The following is a 20,226-nucleotide window of genomic DNA, read 5'->3' on the forward strand; positions in this document are numbered from 1 at the left end:
AATGTTATGACGTGCCAAGTGCTCATCCAGGTACTTTTTAAAGGATGTGAGGCAATCTGCCTCTACCACCCTCCCAGGCAGTGCAGTCCAGACTGTCACCACCCACTGGGTAAAAAAGTTCTTCCTCAAACCTCCTTCCCCTCACCTTAAACTTGTGACCCCTCGTAACTGACCCTTAAACTAAGGGGAACAGCTGCTCCCTATCCACCCTGTCCATGCCCCTCGTAATCCTGTACACCTCCATCAGGTCACCCCTCAGTCTTCTCTGCTCCAGCGAAAATAACCCAAGCCTATCCAACCTCTCTTCATAGCTTAAATGTTCCAATCCAGGCACCATCCTGGTGAATCGCCTCTGCACCCCCTCCAGTTCAATCACATCCTTCCTATAATGTGGCGACCAGAATTGCACACAGTACTCCAGCTGTGGCCTTACCAAAGTTCTATACAACTCCGACATGACCTCCCTGCTTTTGTAATCTATGCCTCGATTGATAAAGGCAAGTGTCCCATATGCCTTTTTCACCACCCTATTAACCTGCCCTTTTGCCTTCAGAGATCTATGGACAAACACGCTAAGGTCCCTTTGTTACTCGGAACTTCCCAGTGTCAGGCCATTCATTGAATACTTCTGTGTCACATTACTCCTTCCAAAGTGTATCACCTCACACTTTTCAGGGTTAAATTCCATCTGCCACTTTTCTGCCCATTTGACCATCCGGTCTATATCTTCCTGTAACCTAAGACACTCCACCTCACTGTTAACCACTCGGCCAATATTTGTGTCATCCGCGAACTTACTGATCCTACCCCCCACATAGTCATCTATGTCGTTTATATAAATGACAAACAATAGGGGACCCAGCACAGATCCCTGTGGTACGCCACTGGACACTGGCTTCCAGTCACTAAAACAGCCGTCTGTCATCACTCTGTCTCCTACAGCTAAGCCAATTTTGAATCCACCTTATCAAGTTACCCTGTATCCCATGTGCATTTGCTTTCTTGATAAGTCTCCCATATGGGACCTTGTCAAAGACAAAAGAGATGAGGAGAAATTCTTTTCTCTCAGAGGGTTGTGCGACATTGGAATTCTTTGCCTCAGAAGGTGGTGGAGGCGGGGTCATTGAATATTTATAAGGTGGAGGTAGATAGATTCTTGTTAGGCAAGGGATTCAAAGATTATCAGAGGTAGATGAGAATGTGGAATACGAGTCGGAAACAGATCAGCCATGATCCTATTGCTTAGATCACACAGGGGTGGAGTACAGTCAGGCTGAAGAAAGTGAAGGCTGGATCCAGGAGCTGTTTCTATTACTTAAGGTAACACTGGTGGATCCACACCATCAAGATTGTAGTGAGCAGAAAGACTGTCATGAGCAGAGCTAAGGAGGTTCTGGAGGAGGGTACCATTTTTGTGAAGACTGTACCTATGGAGTGTGGGTTAAAAAGGAACTGCTGCCAGATGTGAATCGATGGCTGCATCTTGGAAGAAATGAGCTGGAGATCTACCAAAGGAAGTTCAGAGCTTTGAAGAACTTTGTGGCCGTAATGAGTGCCATATAAGCTGAGTGGACTGCCCAGTAAATCCATGAGATCTATCTTTGTCATTTCTGATAACTAATGTGTAATTTGTAATATATATATTGACCGTGATTTGTCTGTTAATTCATGTTTCATTTATGTTGATTTTGATTGGATTGTTAAAGTCAAAGCTATAAAAGTGAAATCTTGTCCATTTGGTTTTGTTTATTGAGGTGTCACATCAACTTGCTTTATTAAATGATAATTTTCTTTAATCCACTGACTGGAGATCTTAAGTTTTTTTTTTGAAGAAATTTTAAAAGGAACAGATAAAAAAAGACAACTTTGCTGGCAGCTTGTTAAGGCTACCTAATTTGCAACACGGTATCCTACATTGCAAGCCTTGTGAGGAAGGAGATGAAATGTCTGCTTGTATCCCAGCAAGAACCAAGACCCAGGAAGTTTAATGGGACTGTTTGTTCTCTTTCTTTTAGCAAGAAGAAATATTGCTATCTGCTATGCTTCGATGATTGAGTGACTGTCATGTGACAAGCCCCTCCTCATCTGTGATTTTAAGCTTGTACTTTTCTGCAGCAAGATTGAAGATTCTGGACTCTGACGCGTGCAGTGAGGGTCCCTCTCTCCATTTCAGCTTACAAGCTTCGAGCTCTGCCTGTTGACTGACCACCTTTGCGTACTCTGGCTACAATCAGAAACACCCGTTGCAGGAAGTCATCTGCATTGCTGTCTCCAAGAGACCCACCGAATCAGTCATTCTACCTCTTCAAACTAAAAGCCTCAGGACCACCAAGTTCAGCTAGAAGCCAGCCGAATCACCAAACCCCACAGACTGTACACCCGCTTTTTTTATGGACTCTAACTCAACCGAGTTACTTTTCCCCACTCTGTGACCTATTTGTGTGTGTGTAAACCTCCAGTGCATGTGTGTGTGTGTGTGTGTGTGTGAGTGAAAGCTGGCCCATAGTTTATTATTTTTATTAGTTTGGTTTAGGTACAATAAAGTTAACCTCTTTCTTTGTTACAATCAAATCCGATTGGTTCTTGTTCTGATCATAGCAAGTAATCAAACACCTACTGAATTGGCCAGTACATCCACATTAAGAAAGAATTAAACCTGTTGTGGTCAAACAGGGAGAGGGAAAAGAGGGAAGCCCTTCGACCCCTCCTCACTTGACCGTAACAGGGGTCTTTCAGTAAGTTTGTTCTTTTTGATTTGTTGATCACTGGGGCATCATAACACACTCCTGACTTGTGCCTTGTTGGTGGTGGACAGGCTTTGGGGAATCAGTAGGTGAGTTACTTGCTGCAGAATTCGCAGCCTCTGACCATACGACCATATGACTATAGGCCATTCAGCCCGTTGAACCTGTTCCACCATATAATAAGATCCTGGCTGATATGTTTCTGACTGGAATTCCACACTCTCATCTACCCCTGATAATCTTTGATTCCCTTGCCTAACAAGAATCTATCTACCTCCGCCTTAAAAATATTCAGTGACCCCGCATCCACCTCCTTCTGAGGCAGAGAATTCCAAAGTCACACAACCCTCTGAAAGAAAAGAATTTCTCCTCATCTCTGTCCTAAAAGGGCAACCCCTAATTTTCAAACAGTGCCCCCCAGTTCTGGACTCACCACATTCACCCTGTCAAGACCTTTCAGGATCATAAGATCATAAGATCATAAGAAGTAGGACCAGGAGTAGGCCGTCCGGCCCCTCGAGCCTGCTCCGCCATTCAATAAGATCATGGCTGATCTTTTCGTGGACTCAGATCCACTTACCCTCGTTCTCACCGTATCCCTTAATTCCTTTATTATTCAAAAAGATATCTACCTTAGCTTTAAAAACGTTTACTGAAGAAGCGTCAACTACTTCACTGGGCAAGGAATTCCATAGATTAACAACCCTCTGGGTGAAGAAGTTCCTTCTTAATTCAGTCCTAAATCTTCTCCCTCTAATCTTGAGGCTATGCCCTCTTGTCCTAGCTTCACCTGCCAGTGGAAACATACTCTCCACTTGTATCTTATCTATTCCCTTCATGATTTTATATGTTTCTATAAGATCCCCCCTCATTCTTCTGAATTCCAATGAATATAATCCCAATCTACTCAGTCTCTCCTCATAAGCCAACCCCCTCAACTCCGGAATCAACCTAGTGAACCTCCTCTGCACCCTCTCCAGTGCCAGTACATCCTTTCTCAAGTAAGGAGACCAAAACTGCACATAGTACTCCAGGTGAGGCCTCGCCAGTACCTTATACAGCTGCAACATAACCTCTCTGCTTTTAAACTCAATCCCTTTAGCAATGAAGGACAAAATTCCATTTGCCTTCCTAATTATTTGCTGTACCTGCAGACCAACCTTCTGCGATTCATGTACAAGGACACCCAGGTCCCTCTGCATAGCAGCATGCTGCAACTTTTTACCATTCAAGTAATAATCCTTTTTACTGTTACTCCTACCGAAATGAATGACTTCACATTTATTAACATTGTATTCCATCTGCCAGTCCTTTGCCCACTCACTCAATGTATCTATGTTCCTCTGCAAAGTTTCACAGTCATCTGCACACTTTGCTCTGCGACTCATCTTAGTGTCATCTGCAAACTTTGACACCCTACAAGTGGTCCCCAACTCCAAATCATCTATATAAATTGTAAATAATTGCGGACCCAACACCGATCCCTGAGGCACACCACTAGTGACTGATTGCCAACCAGAATAGCACTCATTTATCCCCACTCTCTGCTTCCTGTCAGTCAACCAATCCTCTATCCATGCTAATACTTTACCCCTAACGCCATGCATCCTTATTTTATACAGCAGCCTCTTGTGCGGCACCTTGTCGAAGGCTTTTTGGAAATCTAGGGACACCACATCCACTGGGTCCCCATTGTCCACCTTGCTCGTAATGTCATCATAGAATTCCAAACGATTTGTCAAGCATGACCTGCCCTTCATGAACCCATGCTGCGTCTGCCCAACGGGACAATTTCTATCGAGTTGCCCTGCTATTTCTTCCTTGATAATAGACTCAAGCATCTTCCCCACTACAGAGGTTAAGCTAACCGGTCTATAATTCTCCATCCTTTGTCTACCTCCCTTTTTAAACAGTGGCATCACATCTGCTGTTTTCCAATCTGCTGGGACTACCCCAGAGTCCAGTGAATTTTGGAAAATTATCGCCAGTGCACCTGCTATCTCCCCCGCCATCTCTTTTAGTACCCAAGGATGCATTCCATCAGGGCCAGGAGACTTATCAATCCTTAGCTCCATTAGCTTGCCCAACACTACCTCTTCGTAATAATGATTGTTTCCAGGTCCTCACCTACGTTCATCTCTTTGTCAATTACTGGCATGTTATTAATGTCCTCCACTGTGAAGACCGATACAAAATACCTGTTCAATGCCTCGGCCATTTCATCATATCCCATAACTAAATTCCCCTTCTCATCCTCTAAAGGACCAACGTTTACTTTAGCCACTCTTTTTCGTTTTATATATTTATAGAAACTTTTGATATCTGTCTTTATATTCTGTGCCAGTTTTTTCTCATGTTCTATCTTACTTTTCATTATAGCCCTTTTTGTGGCTCTCTGTTGACCTTTAAAGTTTTCCCAATCTTCTAGTTGCATGCTGTTTTTGGCCACTTTGTATGCCTTCTTTTTCAATTTGATAGCCTCCCTTATTTCCTTAGACACCCATGGCAGATTACCCCTTTTCTTCCAGTCCTTCCTTTTCACTGGAATATACTTTTGCTGAGCACTTTGAAAAATTGCTTTGAAAGTCCTCCACTGCTCGTCAACTGTCCCACAATAAAATCTTTGTTTCCAGTCTAGTCTAGCCAAGTCCTCCCTCATTCTATTGTAGTCCCCCTTGTTCAAGCGCAGGACCCTGGTATTGGATTTTATCTTCACACTCTCCATCTGTATTCTAAATTCAACCATAGGATCTTATAAACTTCAATCAAGTCTCCCCTCACTCTTCTAAGCTTCAGTGAAAACAAGCCCAGTCTGTCCAACCTTGCCTCATAAGACAACCTGCTCATTTCAGGTATCAATCTAGTAAACCTCCTCTGAACCGCCGCTAACACATTCACATCCTCCCTTAAATAAGGAGACCAAAACTGCACACAGTATTCGAGATGTGTTCTCACCAATGTCCTGAATAACTGAAGCATAACATCCTTACTTTTATTTTCAATTCCTCTCGTAATAAAGGTAGCATTCCATTAGCCTTCTTTATTACTTGCTGTACCTGCATGCTAATCTTTTGTACTATGTCATGCTAGGCCCCCACCTGCCAAGAATTGCTTTGAAAGTTATTTTGTCATGAATATTGATTTTAAACTGTTACTGGAGTGAAGAAAGGACTTGTTAAACAGATCAGCCATGGCTAGAAAAGATATTTGCATATTAACAGACAGTGTTTGGAAGGACAAAGCAGCCATTCCCTGGCACATTCAACCCACAATGGACTTTTGATCAACAGACGTTGATGGTGGGGGAGCTCGCATTCCAGGTTGACTGCTAAGATGGCTGAATACGCAAAAGGACATGGTCAAACCAGTTAATCACATGACTAACCTGCTGGGCAATCTGAGTTTTTTGAATTTGTACGAACAGTTTGGGCATAAAGTCTGTTTGCTCCTGGATTGAGAAGATCTCTCCTGTCTGCTCCCATCTCTTTCTCACAAGCCTCTGAATCCACTGAAGACACATGAACCCCAAGAGAGAAAAGTCTCCGACAGCGAACAAGGTTTAAGAAGAATACTGGGCCCCAACGAAAAGCAAGATCTACCTACAATCAAGGACTCTGCAGTCAGCTCAAAGAACTGTAACAACAACTCTTCAGATATTGCCTCAAACCTTTCCACTTTATTTTTCTTCTGCTCTTTTCTGTCTCTATTTTCATATAGGTATCACGTATGTATGCCAGCATGGGCGTGTCGTGTATCCGTAGGTGTCAACTGAATTAGAGTTTAAGTTGAATAAATTTCAACTTTTCTTCTTTTAAACTAAGAAAGCCTGTTTGTGCTGGCTCCTTTGCCTTATAATTGGAAAGCGGTGAACAAGGATTCACCAAGGGGGCGCTAAAACACGGTGTGTTTAAAATTAAACCCTGTTACAGTAAGACCAGGTGAAGGCTGAAAGGGAACCCTAGACCTCTTTCTCACCTGGCCGTAACAACTAGAACACCTAGAACCCTCTGCACCTTGGAATTGTGCAGTCGTTCCCCGTTTAAGTAATACTCTGCTTTTTTATTCTTCCTGCCAAAGTGAACAACTTCACATTTTCCCACGTTATACTCCATCTGCCAGATTTTTGCCCACTCACTCAACCTATCTATATCGGTCTGCAACCTCCTTACGCCCTCTTCACAACATACTTTCCTACCTGTCTTTGAGTCATCTGCAAATTTGGCTGCCATGCCATCGCTTTTCTCATCTAAGTCATTGATATAAAAAGTTGAGGCCCCAGCACAGACTCCTGCGGGACTCCACTCGTCACATCCTGCCAATCAGAAAAGGACCCATTTATGCATACTGTCTGTTTTCTGCCAGCTAGCCAATCTTCTATCCATGCTAATATGTTACCCCCTATGCCATGAGCTCCTACTTTGCGCAATAACCTTTTATGTGGCACCTTGTCAAATGCCTTCTGGAAATCCAAGTACAGTACGTCAAGGGGCTCCCCTTTATCCACAGCGCATGTTACTCCTTCAAAGAACTCCAGTATATTGGTTAAACATGATTTCCCTTTCACAAAACCATGCTGTCTATTCCCGATTACCTTGAGCTTTTCTAAGTGCCCCACTGTCGCCTCCTTAACACCTTCCCCACGAACTAACTGACCTATAATTATCTGTTTTTTGCCTGCCCCCCTTCTTGAATAGAGGGGTTATATTTGATACTTTCCAGTCTGATGGAACCTTTCCAGAATCTAGCAAATTTTGAAAAATTGACACCACGCATCTACTACCTCATTAGCCACCTCTTTTAAGACCCTAGGATGAAGCCCATCAGGACCCAGAGACTTGTCAGCCCGCAGCTCCATTAGTTTGGTCAGTACCGCTTCCCTGGTGGTTGTAATTTCACCATGTTCCTCTCTTCCTTCCACCTCCTGATTTACAGCTATTACTGGAATGTTTTTAGTAACCTCTATAGTGAAGACGGAAGCAAAATATTAGTTAATTTCATCCGCCATTTCCTTATTATCTACTATTAGCTCCCCATTCTCACTCACTAGAGGGCCAACACGCACTTTACTTACTCTTTTCCTTTTTAAATACCTGTGGAAACTCTTGCTATCCGTTTTTACATTTCTAGCTAGCTTCCTCTCATACTCTAATTTCTTTCACCTGATTAACCTTTTAGTCATTCTCTGCCGTTCTTGTTATTCTGACCAATCATCTGACCTGCCACTCATCTTTGCACAATTATATGCTTTTTCCTTAAGTCTGATGCTTTCCTTAACTTCTTTAGTTAACCACGGATGGTAGGTCCTCCCCTTAGAAATTTTCTTTATACTAGAAAATATTTATTCTGGGTTTTCTGAAATATCACCTAAAATGTCTGCCACTGCTTCTCTGTTGATCTATCTCCTAGCCTGGTAACCAGTTCACTTCAGATCGCTCAGCTTTCATGCCCACATAGTTGCCCTTATGTAAGTTTAAAATACTAGTCTTAGACCCACTCCTCTCTCTTTCAAGCGGGATGTAAAATTAAATCTTATTGTGGACACTACTACCTATTGGTGCCTTTACTCTGAGGTCATTAATTAATCCTGTCATGTTACACAATACAAAGTCTAATATCACCTGCTCTCTGGTTGGTTCCAGAACTGTGCTGCTCTAAGAAACTATCTCAAAAGCGCTCTATGAAGCCCTCATCCAGGCTACTATTGCCAATCTGATTTTTCCAGTTTATATGTAGATTAAAATCACCCATGATTATTGCCATCCCTTCATCACAAGCACCCAATATTTCTTCTTGGACCTGCTCTTCATAGTCACAGTATTTATATGGCTGGTTCAAATAAATTTCTAGTAATTGGTAAACCCCAGAATGTTGATGGTTGGGAGTCTTGCATTTATTTTGATTTTGCCTGGCACTTCTGTGGCGCAAATGTTGCAACTTATCAGCCCAGCCTGAACGTTGTCCAGGTCTTGCTGTATGTGGGCACGGACTGCTTCAGTATCTGAAAAGTTGCGAATGGTGCTGAACACTGCACAATCATCAGCGAGCATCCCCACTTCTGAACTTATGATGGAGGGAAGGTCATTGATGAAGCAGCTGAAGATGGTTGGGCCTAGAACACTATCCTGAGGAACTCCTGCCGTGATGTCCCGGGGCTGAGATCATTGGCATCCAACAACCACAACCATCTTCCTTTGTGCTAGGTATGACTCCAACCAGTGGAGAGTTTTCCCCCTAATTCCCATTGACTTCAATTTTGCTAGTGCTCTTTGATGCCATACTTGGTCAAATGCTGCCTTGATGTCAAGGGCAGTCACACTCACCTCACTTCTGGAATTCAGCTCTTTGTCCATTTTTGGACCAAGGCTGTAATGAAGTCTGGAGCTGAGTGGCCCTGGTGGAATCTAAACTGAGCTTCGGTGAGCAGGTTATTGCTGAGTAAGTGGCATTTGATAGCACTGTCGACGACCCCTTCCATCACTTTGCTGATGATTGAGAGTAGACTGATGGGCAGTAACTGGACGGATTGGATATGTCCTGCTTTTTCTGGACAGGACATACCTGGGCAATTTTCCACATGTTCGAGTTGATGCCCTTGTCTAGCTGTACTTTAATAGGATAGGGGCATGGCTAGCTCTGGAGCACAAGTCCTTAGTACTACAGCCAGAATGCTGTGAGGGCCCTTAGCCTTTGCAGTATCCAGTGCCATCAGCTAATCCTTGATATAAATTGGAGTGAATCAAATTGGCTGAAGTCTAGCATTTGTGATGCTGAGGATCTCTGGAGGAGGCTAAGATGGATCATCCACTCGGCACTTCTGGCTTAAAATCGGGGATATGCAAGAATCCAGAATTGGAGGAGCGCAGAGATCTCAGAGGGTTGTAGGGCTGGAGGAGGTTACAGAGATGGGGAGGAGTGAGGCCAATGAGGGATTTGAAAACAAGAATAAGAATTTTAAAATTGAGGCATTGCTGGACTGGGAGCCAGCGAGCACAGGGGCGATGGGTAAGTGGGACTTGGTGAAAGACAAGATACAGGAGGCAGAGTTTTGGATGAGCTCAAGGCGAAGATGGGAGGCCAACCACAAGAGCATTGAAATTGTCAATTCTAGAGGCAAAAAGGTTATGGGTGAGGGTTTCAACAACAGATGAGCTAAGGCAGGGGAGGAATTGGGCGATGTTACAGAGCTGGAAGTAGGTGGTCTTTCTGGTGGTGTGGACATGTGATCGGAATCTCATCTCGGGGTCAAATATGACACCAAGGTTGCAAATGGTCGGGTTCAACCTCAGACAGTTGCTAGGCAGAGGGATGGAGTCGGTGGCTAGGGAACAGACTTTATGGTAGGGACTGAAGACAATGGTTTTGTTCTTCCCATTATTTAGATGGAGAATATTTCTGCTCACCCAGTGTTGGATGTGAGACAAGCAGTCTGACACATCAAGAGGAATTGAGCAGGGTGGTGGTGAGGTAGATGAGGAATTGTCAGCTAACATGTGCAAACTGATGCGATGTTTTCAAAGGATGTTGCTGAGGGGGAGCATGTAGATGAGAACTGGGGGTGGTGGGTCAAGGATAGATCCTGAAGGGACTCCAAAGATAATAATGTGGGATCATAAAGAGTAGATATTGCAAATAATTCTCTGGTTGCAACTAGATAGATAGAAATGGAACCAGGAAAGGGCAGTTGGAGCTCACCGTCTATGCTACAGTTAGACTACAACACCTTTCCTTGTTCAGTTATATTCTGACCAATTTCACTGTACAATGATATTGTGACACCTTTCATTACATAGCTATACTGTGATATCTATCATTGTACAGTTATATTGTGATAACTTGCAGTTCCTTGTCTGAGCTTCGACAAGGAATGATCCCAATGAGCTCATAATGGAGAAGCATTTGTGGAACTCAAGAACATCCTTATTTGCCTGCAATAAAAGTTTGTAATTTGACTTCCTAAAACTGTGAGTGCATTTTGCTGAATCTGTCTATTAAAGTCAAGTTTACTACGTTTCTATCCATTTATTTCTTTCATCAACATCATCATTACCACATTAGAACTGGACATTCCCATCTGACTGGGTGTCAGCGTCAATATTCTGCTCCTCACGTCTTTTTATTTTCCTCGAGATACTCCATACAGCAGCTGCACGCTTCCTTCCATATCCTCCCAGCATTCCCAAGTTTACACAGTACAAAACAAAATCTCCACTCACGGCGAGTTTGTTGGAGTATTTATGAAACCATGTTTCAGTCTCAACTGGTTCTAATACCAGTGACGAGCTCGCTGTACAATGTGTCCTTGGGGATCCTGCCATCTTCCATGCGACTCACATGGCCAATCCATCTCAAGCGCCGCTGGCTCAGTAGGGTGTATATGCTGGGGATGTTGGCTGCCCCGAGGACTTCTGCATGGAGATACGGTCCTGCCACCTGATGCCAAGGATTCCCTGGAGATTCCATGGTAGTTGTTGCAGTCACCGTGGTCACCCTTGTTCTTATAGAGGGTGATGATATTGGCATCGCGCATGTCCTGTGGTACTGCTCCCTCATCCCAGCACAGGCAAAGCAGTTCATGGACTGCTGAGAGTATAGCAGGCTTGGAACTCTTGATTATTTCAGGGGTAATGCCTTCCTTTCCAGGGGCTTTTCCCCTGGCTCGAGAATCAATGGCATCACTGAGTTCCGATTTTGTTGGCTGTTCGTCCAGCTCATCCATGACTGGCAGAGACTGGGCTGTATTGAGCGTGGTATCAGTGACAATATTTTCCCTGGAGTACAGTTCTAGGTAGTGCTCCACCCAGTGGTCCATTCGCTTGCGTTGGTCAGTGATCGTTTCCCCCTGATTTAGACTTGAGGGGGCAATCTTCTTAATGGTTGGCCCAAAAGCTCTCTTAATACCATCATACATTCCTCTGATGTTTCCAGTGTCGGAGGTCAGCTGAATACGACTGCATAGGTGTTGCCAGTAGTCATTTGCACAGCGTCTGGCTGTTCTTTGTGCAGCGCTTCCAGCTACTTTAAGTGCTACGGATGTTAACTTTCTTGTAGTTCAACAGTGCAATGTGCTTAGTGGCTATGACAGGTTCCAGCTCTTCAAAGTGAGATTGAAACCAGTCTGCATTCTGCTTCTCACGTTTGCCAAAGGTGGTCATTGCTGAGTCATAGATGGTGTCTCTGATGTGGGCCCCGTGCAGGAGTGTTTTGAAGGGCTTTTTCAAGTGAATTTAGAAACTTATGTAACAGCTGTGGATAAGAAATTCTGTTAGTGTTGATGCACGGGCAGCCCTTCTGCTTGGCATGATAAATAATCATAAATAATAAATAATCATATTAATACTCACATCTTTCTAAATATTTATTTTTCAGGCTGGAGAGTCGGAAAATAGTGTCAGAAACTTCTTCTTTGGCCTCCTTGTCTCGAGAGCCAATGGGTAAGTACCTGGAGGTGGTCAGTGGTTTGTGAAGCAGCGCCTGGAGTGGCTATAAAGGCCAATTCTAGAGTGACAGACTCTTCCACAGGTGCTGCAGAGAAATTTGTTTGTCGGGGCTGTTACACAGTTGGCTCTCCCCTTGCGCTTCTGTCTTTTTTCCTGCCAACTGCTAAGTCTCTTTGACTCGCCACACTTTAGCCCCGCCTTTATGGCTGACCGCCAGCTCTGGCGATCACTGGCAATTGACTCCCACGACTTGTGATCAATGTCACAGGACTTCGTGTCGTGTTTGCAGACGTCTTTAAAGCGGAGATATGGATGGTCGGTGGGTCTGATACCAGTGGCGACCTCGCTGTACAATGTGTCTTTGGGGATCCTGCCATCTTCCATGCGGCTCACATGACCAAGCCATCTCAAGCGCCGCTGACTCAGTAGTGTGTATAAGCTGGGGATGTTGGCCGCCTCGAGGACTTCTGTGTTGGAGATACGGTCCTGCCACCGATGCCAAGGATTCTCCGGAGGCAGCGAAGGTGGAATGAATTGAGACGTCGCTCTTGGCTGACATACGTAGTCCAGGCCTCGCTGCCGTAGAGCAAGGTACTGAGGCCACAGGCTTGATACACTCGGACTTTTGTGTTCCGTGTCAGTGCGCCATTTTCCCACACTCTCTTGGCCAGTCTGGACATAGCAGTGGAAGCCTTTCCCATGCGCTTGTTGATTTCTGCATCTAGAGACAGGTTACTGGTGATAGTTGAGCCTAGGTAGGTGAACTCTTGAACCACTTCCAGAGCGTAGTCACCGATATTGATGGATGGAGCATTTCTGACGTCCTGCCCCATGATGTTTGTTTTCTTGAGGCTGATGGTTAGGCCAAATTCGTTGCAGGCAGCCGCAAACCTGTCGATGAGAGTCTGCAGACACTCTTCAGTGTGAGATGTTAATGCAGCATCGTCAGCAAAGAGGAGTTCCCTGATGAGAACTTTCCGGTCTTTGGTCTTCGCTTTTAGACGGGCAAGGTTGAACAACCTGCCACCTGATCTTGTGTGGAGGAAAATTCCTTCTTCTGAACACTTGAACGCATGTGAAAGCAGCAGGGAGAGGAAGATCCCAAACAGCGTAGGTGAGAGAACACAGCCCTGTTTCACGCCACTCAGGATAGGAAAGGGGTCTGATGAGCCACCGCTATGCTGAATTGTGCCTTTCATATTGTCATGGAATGAGGTGATGATACTTCGTAGCTTTGGTGGACATCCGATCTTTTCTAGTAGTCTGAAGAGACCACCTCTGCTGACGAGGTCAAAGGCTTTGGTGAGATCAATGAAAGCAACGTAGAGGGGCATCTGTCAGAAACTATAAGCTTAAACACTATCCATTCAAACTCCATACACATTTGAAATTTTAAAGAATTCATTTAACTGAACTGAACTGAAAGTGCTGTTAAATAGTCTCACTCATCACATCTCGATGAAGAAACTGCTTTTAACCTATATTCTCTTCTTGCAAAAATATCAGGTATTTAGTAATTTGAATTGCAAATTGTTGGGCCAACCAGTGCAATATTAAAGTTTAGGAATCCTGTTTAGTTTTTGCATAGTTTACAATTAGTTCCATTAAAATGTGTTTAAGTAAGTTATGTTCGTGTGAAACAGCAAGAGCTTCAGCTTTTGATAACATTCCATCTCAATTTAGTTTTTTTTAAAAAAACGTTCTAAGTTTTTTTGTGATTGTGCAGTTTTGAATGTTCACAAACACCCAACCACTTACTTTGGGCATCTCTGCAAGAGCAAAACCGGTTCCTTGAGAAAAATAAATTGCAATTTTATTGCAAAAATGTGTCGAGAAATCGGAATTTATTGTTAATTGTGTTGGCATTTGAGCTGTCCCCAACCTCCCAAATTTATTTAGCACATTGCATGGATGCAGCTGAGGGCATGCCTCTGAACCTGTGGGTTTGCGGGGGTGAAATGGGACAAGGCGGCGCTTTGCTGGTTTCACATGAATTGGGAAAGTCGAAGCCGATGAATTGAATCTGGCAACCTCCCCAGTTGACCGATATCTGAGGCGGGGAGGCTTGGATAAGGGCAGGGGGTGTCCAGAAGGAGGGGCAAGTCCCGGGGAATAGACACTTTGCACCAGCGCAGCCCCGGAGCTCTTTCACGTTACATTCTGGACCACAGCTGGAAAATCCAAGTTAGGATTTCCCACCCAGTCACTCCTGCTATTTAGGATTTGGGAAGGTGACCTTTCACCGCTAAAATCTGTAGTCCCGGAATGATGACGCTTTTCCGGCCATAGTGCTCCTGAAATCTTTGTGTTTTTTTTTGTGTTGTTGCTTAACTGGAGGAGGGCTTGTTGCTGTGAATTCTATCAGTGGCAATGCCTGCCTAGGAATGCTACAGGTACGGTCAATTTCAGCGCTGTCAGTTTCCTGTAAGTTTCTCTCTGTCTCCCTGGTGTGGCGGAGCCTCACAATCCTCTGCTTTTTTTTTTGATTGTGTCTTTGTCAAAGATTCTCTGTCCAATTTCAGCACGTTTTTCTGTTAGGGGGAAAAAATGGGTTTATTGCAGCGTGGAAAATGGGTGTCAGTTGGAAACGCAAGGAGGGAGTAAAACCACATTGCCAACTATTGGCTGAGGTGAATTTCACCTCCCTCGTGTTGCAGTTTGCTGCATTGATAGGATTTTTAAAAAAAATCCTGCACTTTGCTGCAGACTCTGCCTAAAATGTTTGGATGTGAAATGATTGCTGTGTGTTTGCGCTGCTAGTCTCCCTGCTCTCTCTTTTTTGCATGATGTGGTTTATCTATCAGGTTACCTCGGCCATGGGTTTAAGGAGATTTGCAGCCGCCATATTTCCCAGTGCATCTTCTCTAGATATGTAAACTGTGTCTCCCTCTCCTCCAAGTGTAAGCGGAGTGTGGGCTCTGAATGGAAAGTTTCCGAGGATGCGGCGCGTTGTGTAATGTGGACTGCATTGTGTATGTGTGTGTGTGGAGGGGATTGAGACTGGGCTAGCATCCTTTATAATGTAGCAGACCCCTCGGAGCTGGGGGATCATGTCGAGAAGGGTGGGCTCGCCTGGTTAAAAGAGTAAAACGCTCACTTCCCCCACCCCGTTTCTCCAGTACTGCAGTCCGATTCAGATCGCCAGCATCCGCCGTGTTTCGCTCTTGTGTTGAAATCCAATGTTGGTGGGCTCCCCTTTCTCAGTTGGTACCCAGTCAGGGTGAGGTGGGTGATAATGCAGCATTGCTCCGGGGGGGCTTTTGCAGTGAATGTGTGGTCGCATGGGGAGGGGTCAGTGACGGATTGAATTCCCGTTGATTGGGAATTTTGCGCCACCTTGTTCCGAGTGCTGGAAACGGAACGGAGTGAGCCCTGATCACATCTCCCATTGAAACTAGGGTCTAACTGTTAGACTGGCATCGTGCAATGGTGATACTGGAATCAGTGCAAGGCTTTTATTGGGGAGATTTCTGTTACACTGGGAATCTGTGCGGGGTACCCACGAGGATTATCTCCTGTTAGATATGCTGCAGTTACACTGGTTATCAATGCAAGGTTTTTTTTTACTGGAGCAGTTCAGAACCTCAGGAGGTTACTCCGCCTCTCATGCTTGTTCTGTCAATCTGTTAGATAATTGCTTATCTGTATCTTAACTTCGTTTACCTGTTCTTCCCCGCCCCCCCATATCTATTAATGCCCTTATCTAACAACGATCGTAGCTATTACAGAAACAAGGCTTAAGGAGGGACAGGAATGGCAGATCAATGTTCCTGGTTACAGGGTTTTCAGACCCTGATAGGGAGGGGGATGAGCAAGGAGGGAGTGTGGCAATTTTGGTCCAAGAAACTATTACAGCTGTGAGGAGGGATGATATGTTGGAAGATTCATCGAATGAGGCGATATGGATTGAGCTAAGGAACAAAAAAGGGGCAATCACACTGCTGGGAGTGTACTATAGACCCCAAACAGTCAGAGAGAGATAGAAGAGCAGATATGTAGGCAAATCTCTGAGAAGTGCAAGAACAATAGGACAGTAATAGTAGGGGATTTTAACTAGCCCAATATTAACTGGGATAGTGTAAGTGTGAAAGGAATTGAGGGAGCAGAATTCTTGAGGTACATTCAGGAGAACTTTTTTGCCCAGTATGTAACAAGTCCAACAAGAGAGGAAGCAGTTTTAGACTTCATTTTAGGAAATGAAGATGGGCAGGTGGAAGGAGTGGCAGTGGGAGAGCATTTTGGTGGGAGTGATCATAATTCAGTCAGTTTTAACATAATTATGGAAAAGGACAAGGATAGAACAGGAGTTAGAGTTCTCAATTGGGGAAAGGCCAATTTTACTAAACTGAGGAGTGATTTAGCGAAATTGGATTGGGAATAGCTACTTGAAAGTAAATCAGTTTCAGAGCAGTGGGAGGAATTCAAATGGGAGATTCAAGGGGTTCAAAATAAATATGTTAGCACAAAGGAAAAGAGTGAGATGGCCAATTCTAGAGCCCCATGGATGGCAAGGAGCCGACAGGGTAAGATAAGGCAGAAAAGGAAAGCTTACGTCTGACACCGAGAACTCAATATTACAGAAAGCCAACAGCAGTATAGAAAGTGGAGGGGTGGCATCAGAAAAGAAATTAGGAAAGCAAAGAGAGGGCATGAAAGAATATTGGCAAGCAAGATCAAGGTGAACCCAAAGATGTTTTATCAATACTTTCAGCGTAAGAGGATAACTAAGGGGAGAGTAGGGCCCATAAAAGACCATAAAGGCAACCTATGTGTAGGGGTGGAAGATGTTGCTATGGTTTCTCATGAATATTTAGTGTCCGTCTTCACAAAAGTGGGGGGTGGTGAATGATGCAGATATTGTAGTTAAGGAAGAGGGGTGTGAAGTATTGGATGTGATCAACATTAGGAGAGAGGATGTATTAATGTGATTAGCATCCTTGAAAGTTGATAAATCACCAGGGCCGGATGAAATGTACCCCAGGCTTAAAAGAAGCAAGAGAGTAAATTGCAGAGGGTCTGACCATCATTTTCCAGTCCTCACTGGATACAGGTGTGGTGCCGGAGGACTGGAGAATTGCTAACATTGTACCTCTGTTTAAAAAGGGAGCGAGGGATAGACCAAATAATTACAGCCAGTCAGTCTAACTCATTAGTGGGCAAATTATTGGAATCTATTCTGAACGACAGGATAAACTGTCACTTAGAAAGGCACAGGTTAATCAAGAACGGTCATCATGGATTTGTTAAGGGAAGATCTTGTCTGACCAACTTGATCAATTTTTTTGAAGAAGCAGCAAGGAAGATAGATGAGGGTAGTGCAGTTGATGTGGTCTACATGGATTTTAGCAAGACTTTTGACAAGGTCCCACATGGCAGACTGATTTAAAAAAATATATAATCCCATGGGATCCAGGGAAATGCAGGAAGGTGGTTGCAAAATTGGCTCAGTGGCAGGAAACAAAGGGTAATTGTTGATGGGTGTTTTTGCAGTTGGAGGGCTGTTTCCAGTGGCTTTCCGCAGGGCTCAGTACTGGGTTCCCTGCTTTTTGTGGTATATATTAATGATTTGTACGTAAATGTCGGAGGCATGATCAAGAAGTTTGCAGATGACACAAAGATTGGCTGTGTGGTAGATAGCGAGGAGGATAGCTGTAGGCTGCAGGAAGATATTGATGGTCTGGTCAGATGGGCAGAAAGGTGGCAAATGGCATTCAACCTGGAGAAGTGTGAGGTAATGCATTTGAGGAGGTCAAATAAGGCAAAGAAATGCACAATTAGTGGGAAAATACTGAGAAGTGTAGAGCAAGTGTGGGACCTTGGAGTGAATGTCCACAGATCCCTGAAGGTAACAGGACAGGCCGTTAAGGCGGCAGAAGGAATCCTTTCCTTTATTAGCCGAGGTATAGATTATAAGAGCAGGGAAGATATGCTGGAACTGTATAAATCATTGGTTAGGTAACAACTTGAGTACTGTGAGCAGTTCTGGCCACCTCATTATAGAAAGGATGTAATTGCACTAGAGAGGGTACAGAAGAGATTTCCGAAGATGTTGCCAGGACTGGAAAAATGCAGTTTTGAGGAAAGATTAGATAGGTTGGGGTTGTTCTCCTCAGAACAAAAAAGATTGAGGGGAGATCTGATTGAAATGTACAAAATTTTGAGGGGCCTGGATAGAGTGGAGGTGAAGGGTCTATTCACCTTAGCAGAGAAGTCAGTGACGAGGGGCAATAGATTTAAAGTGATTGGTAGAAAAATTAGAGGGGAGATGAGGAAAACCTTTTTCACCCAGAGGGTGGTGGGGGTCTGAAACTCACTGCCTGAAGGCAGAAACCCTCAACTCTCAAACAAAAAAAAGGAGTCTGGATATACACCTCAAGTGCTGTGAATCTGCAGGGCTACGGACCAAATGCTGGAAGGTGGGATTAGAATAGGTGGATCATTTTTCAGCCGGCACAGACACAATGGGCCAAGTGGCCTCCTTCTGTGCCTTAAACTTTCTATGATTCTATCTACTCCCCTTGGGATTTTGAAAATGTTGATTGCCCCAGTATCCACAGCCCTGATTTCAGTCTTGAATATCCCAGCTCTAATTTTCAAACTGTGCCCTTTGTTCTGGATTCCTTCACCAGAGGAAATCTGTCCCTCTGTATCTACCCAATCCAGTCCCTTACTCATTTTAAATACCCCAGTTCAGTCTTCTAAACTCAAGGGAAAGCAGGTTTCTGCCACCTGTCCTCGTTTAACTCTTTGAGCCCAGCATCACTTTTGTCAATCTGCACTGCACCCCCTGCAAGGCCAGTATAACTTTGCTGAGCCGCAGCGCTCCAGTTGGAAACTAACTCGCGAGGAGGGATGAAGGGATGCAGTTTTGGGAGTGAGGAATGGGATCTGCTTGGGGTTAGAAGTGCTTTGGGAGCTCTCCTTGTGACCAATGCACAGGAGGTGGAAGCTCAGTTGAACCACATCCTTGGCAAGACTGTGGAACACGACATGAAATCAAAGCAGAACAATCGGTGGTGATTAAATATTTGACCGATTTAGCCTGTCTAATTCCGGGATGTGGGAATTCAGTGGTCAAAGGCAACAACATTGGAATTTTATGCTTTTAATACTCCGAGGAGATTATGTTGCAAAATTGCTGGAGCCAAGCAATTCAGTGTTTATGATAAATAGATGCTCTTGTTTTCACACATTTAAATTCAGAATTTACAGCTTAACAGGGTCACAATCATTAAGACTAAACCCTTCGCATGTTGTAGTAACATTGGAGTGACATTTCCCCCCCCGCCCCCGATCTTTCTGCACTGCATTTTGTGACGACAATTTGTGTTATCGTGACACTCTCCTCTCAGCCAGATACTCATCAGCCCTTGAGTGAGGCCTCATCAGCTCAGGACAAGTGGGGACAACAGGCCACCTTCAAACCATCCCCTACAATCTGGTGGGGGGGGGGGGGGTCTAATCAGCACTGTCGTGGTAGCTGGCTTGAGAGCAGTATCTAAAGTTCGGAATAGCCTCCCGATTCCACTGTAAAACAGCAGTCGGTTTTGGATTCTCTGCTATTGATTCTGAACACAATGGGTAAACTATTTTTAAATTCTGTTTTTATTTCTGGCTGGCCACTCTGGTTGTTTTTCACTAAGGTTTTTGTGTTGGCAATTATGGGGTGAGATTGAAATCTCTGACAGCTTGTATGGCCAGGCTGATCTGGAGTGGAGGAAACCCCAGTGAACTGTTCAGTGGAATATACGCTGGTAAATCCAGACAACATACGCTCGCCCTCAAAATAGACATGTGGGTGGTGGAGATACCCATGTATCTCAATCACAATGGGGGTAATAGCACTCAAGAGTAAGGAGGGGTGGATCACGATTCAGAGGAAGGCCATTTGATCCATCCCAGCTCATGGATTCCCAGCAAGACCCTAATCTCCCCCTATCATAGCCTCCAATAATGCAAGGTTTCTGACACCAGTGCCTTACTCAGAGCTCTGTTAATTGTGTTTAATCAAATGCAGGTGGAGGGTGTTAATCAAGGATTTTTTT

At 44.4% G+C, this 20,226-nt stretch overlaps 1 protein-coding gene across 4 annotated transcripts in view; it reads left to right on the forward strand.

The window, feature by feature from the left end:
• The first annotated feature begins 14,507 nt into the window (after positions 1-14,507).
• Positions 14,508-20,226, forward strand: part of tln2b (talin 2b) — a 293,811-nt gene continuing 288,092 nt past the window's right edge. The window contains exon 1 of one of the 4 annotated variants that reach the window (XM_068015241.1): positions 14,508-14,574. The gene's annotated coding sequence lies outside the window, so the exon portion shown is untranslated. Of the gene's footprint in view, positions 14,606-20,226 lie in introns of all 4 variants that reach the window. The other 3 variants (XM_068015242.1, XM_068015244.1, XM_068015247.1) reach the window with 3 other exon arrangements.

This window comes from Heterodontus francisci, chromosome 35 (assembly GCF_036365525.1).
Source record: "Heterodontus francisci isolate sHetFra1 chromosome 35, sHetFra1.hap1, whole genome shotgun sequence".
Lineage (NCBI taxonomy): Eukaryota > Metazoa > Chordata > Chondrichthyes > Heterodontiformes > Heterodontidae > Heterodontus > Heterodontus francisci.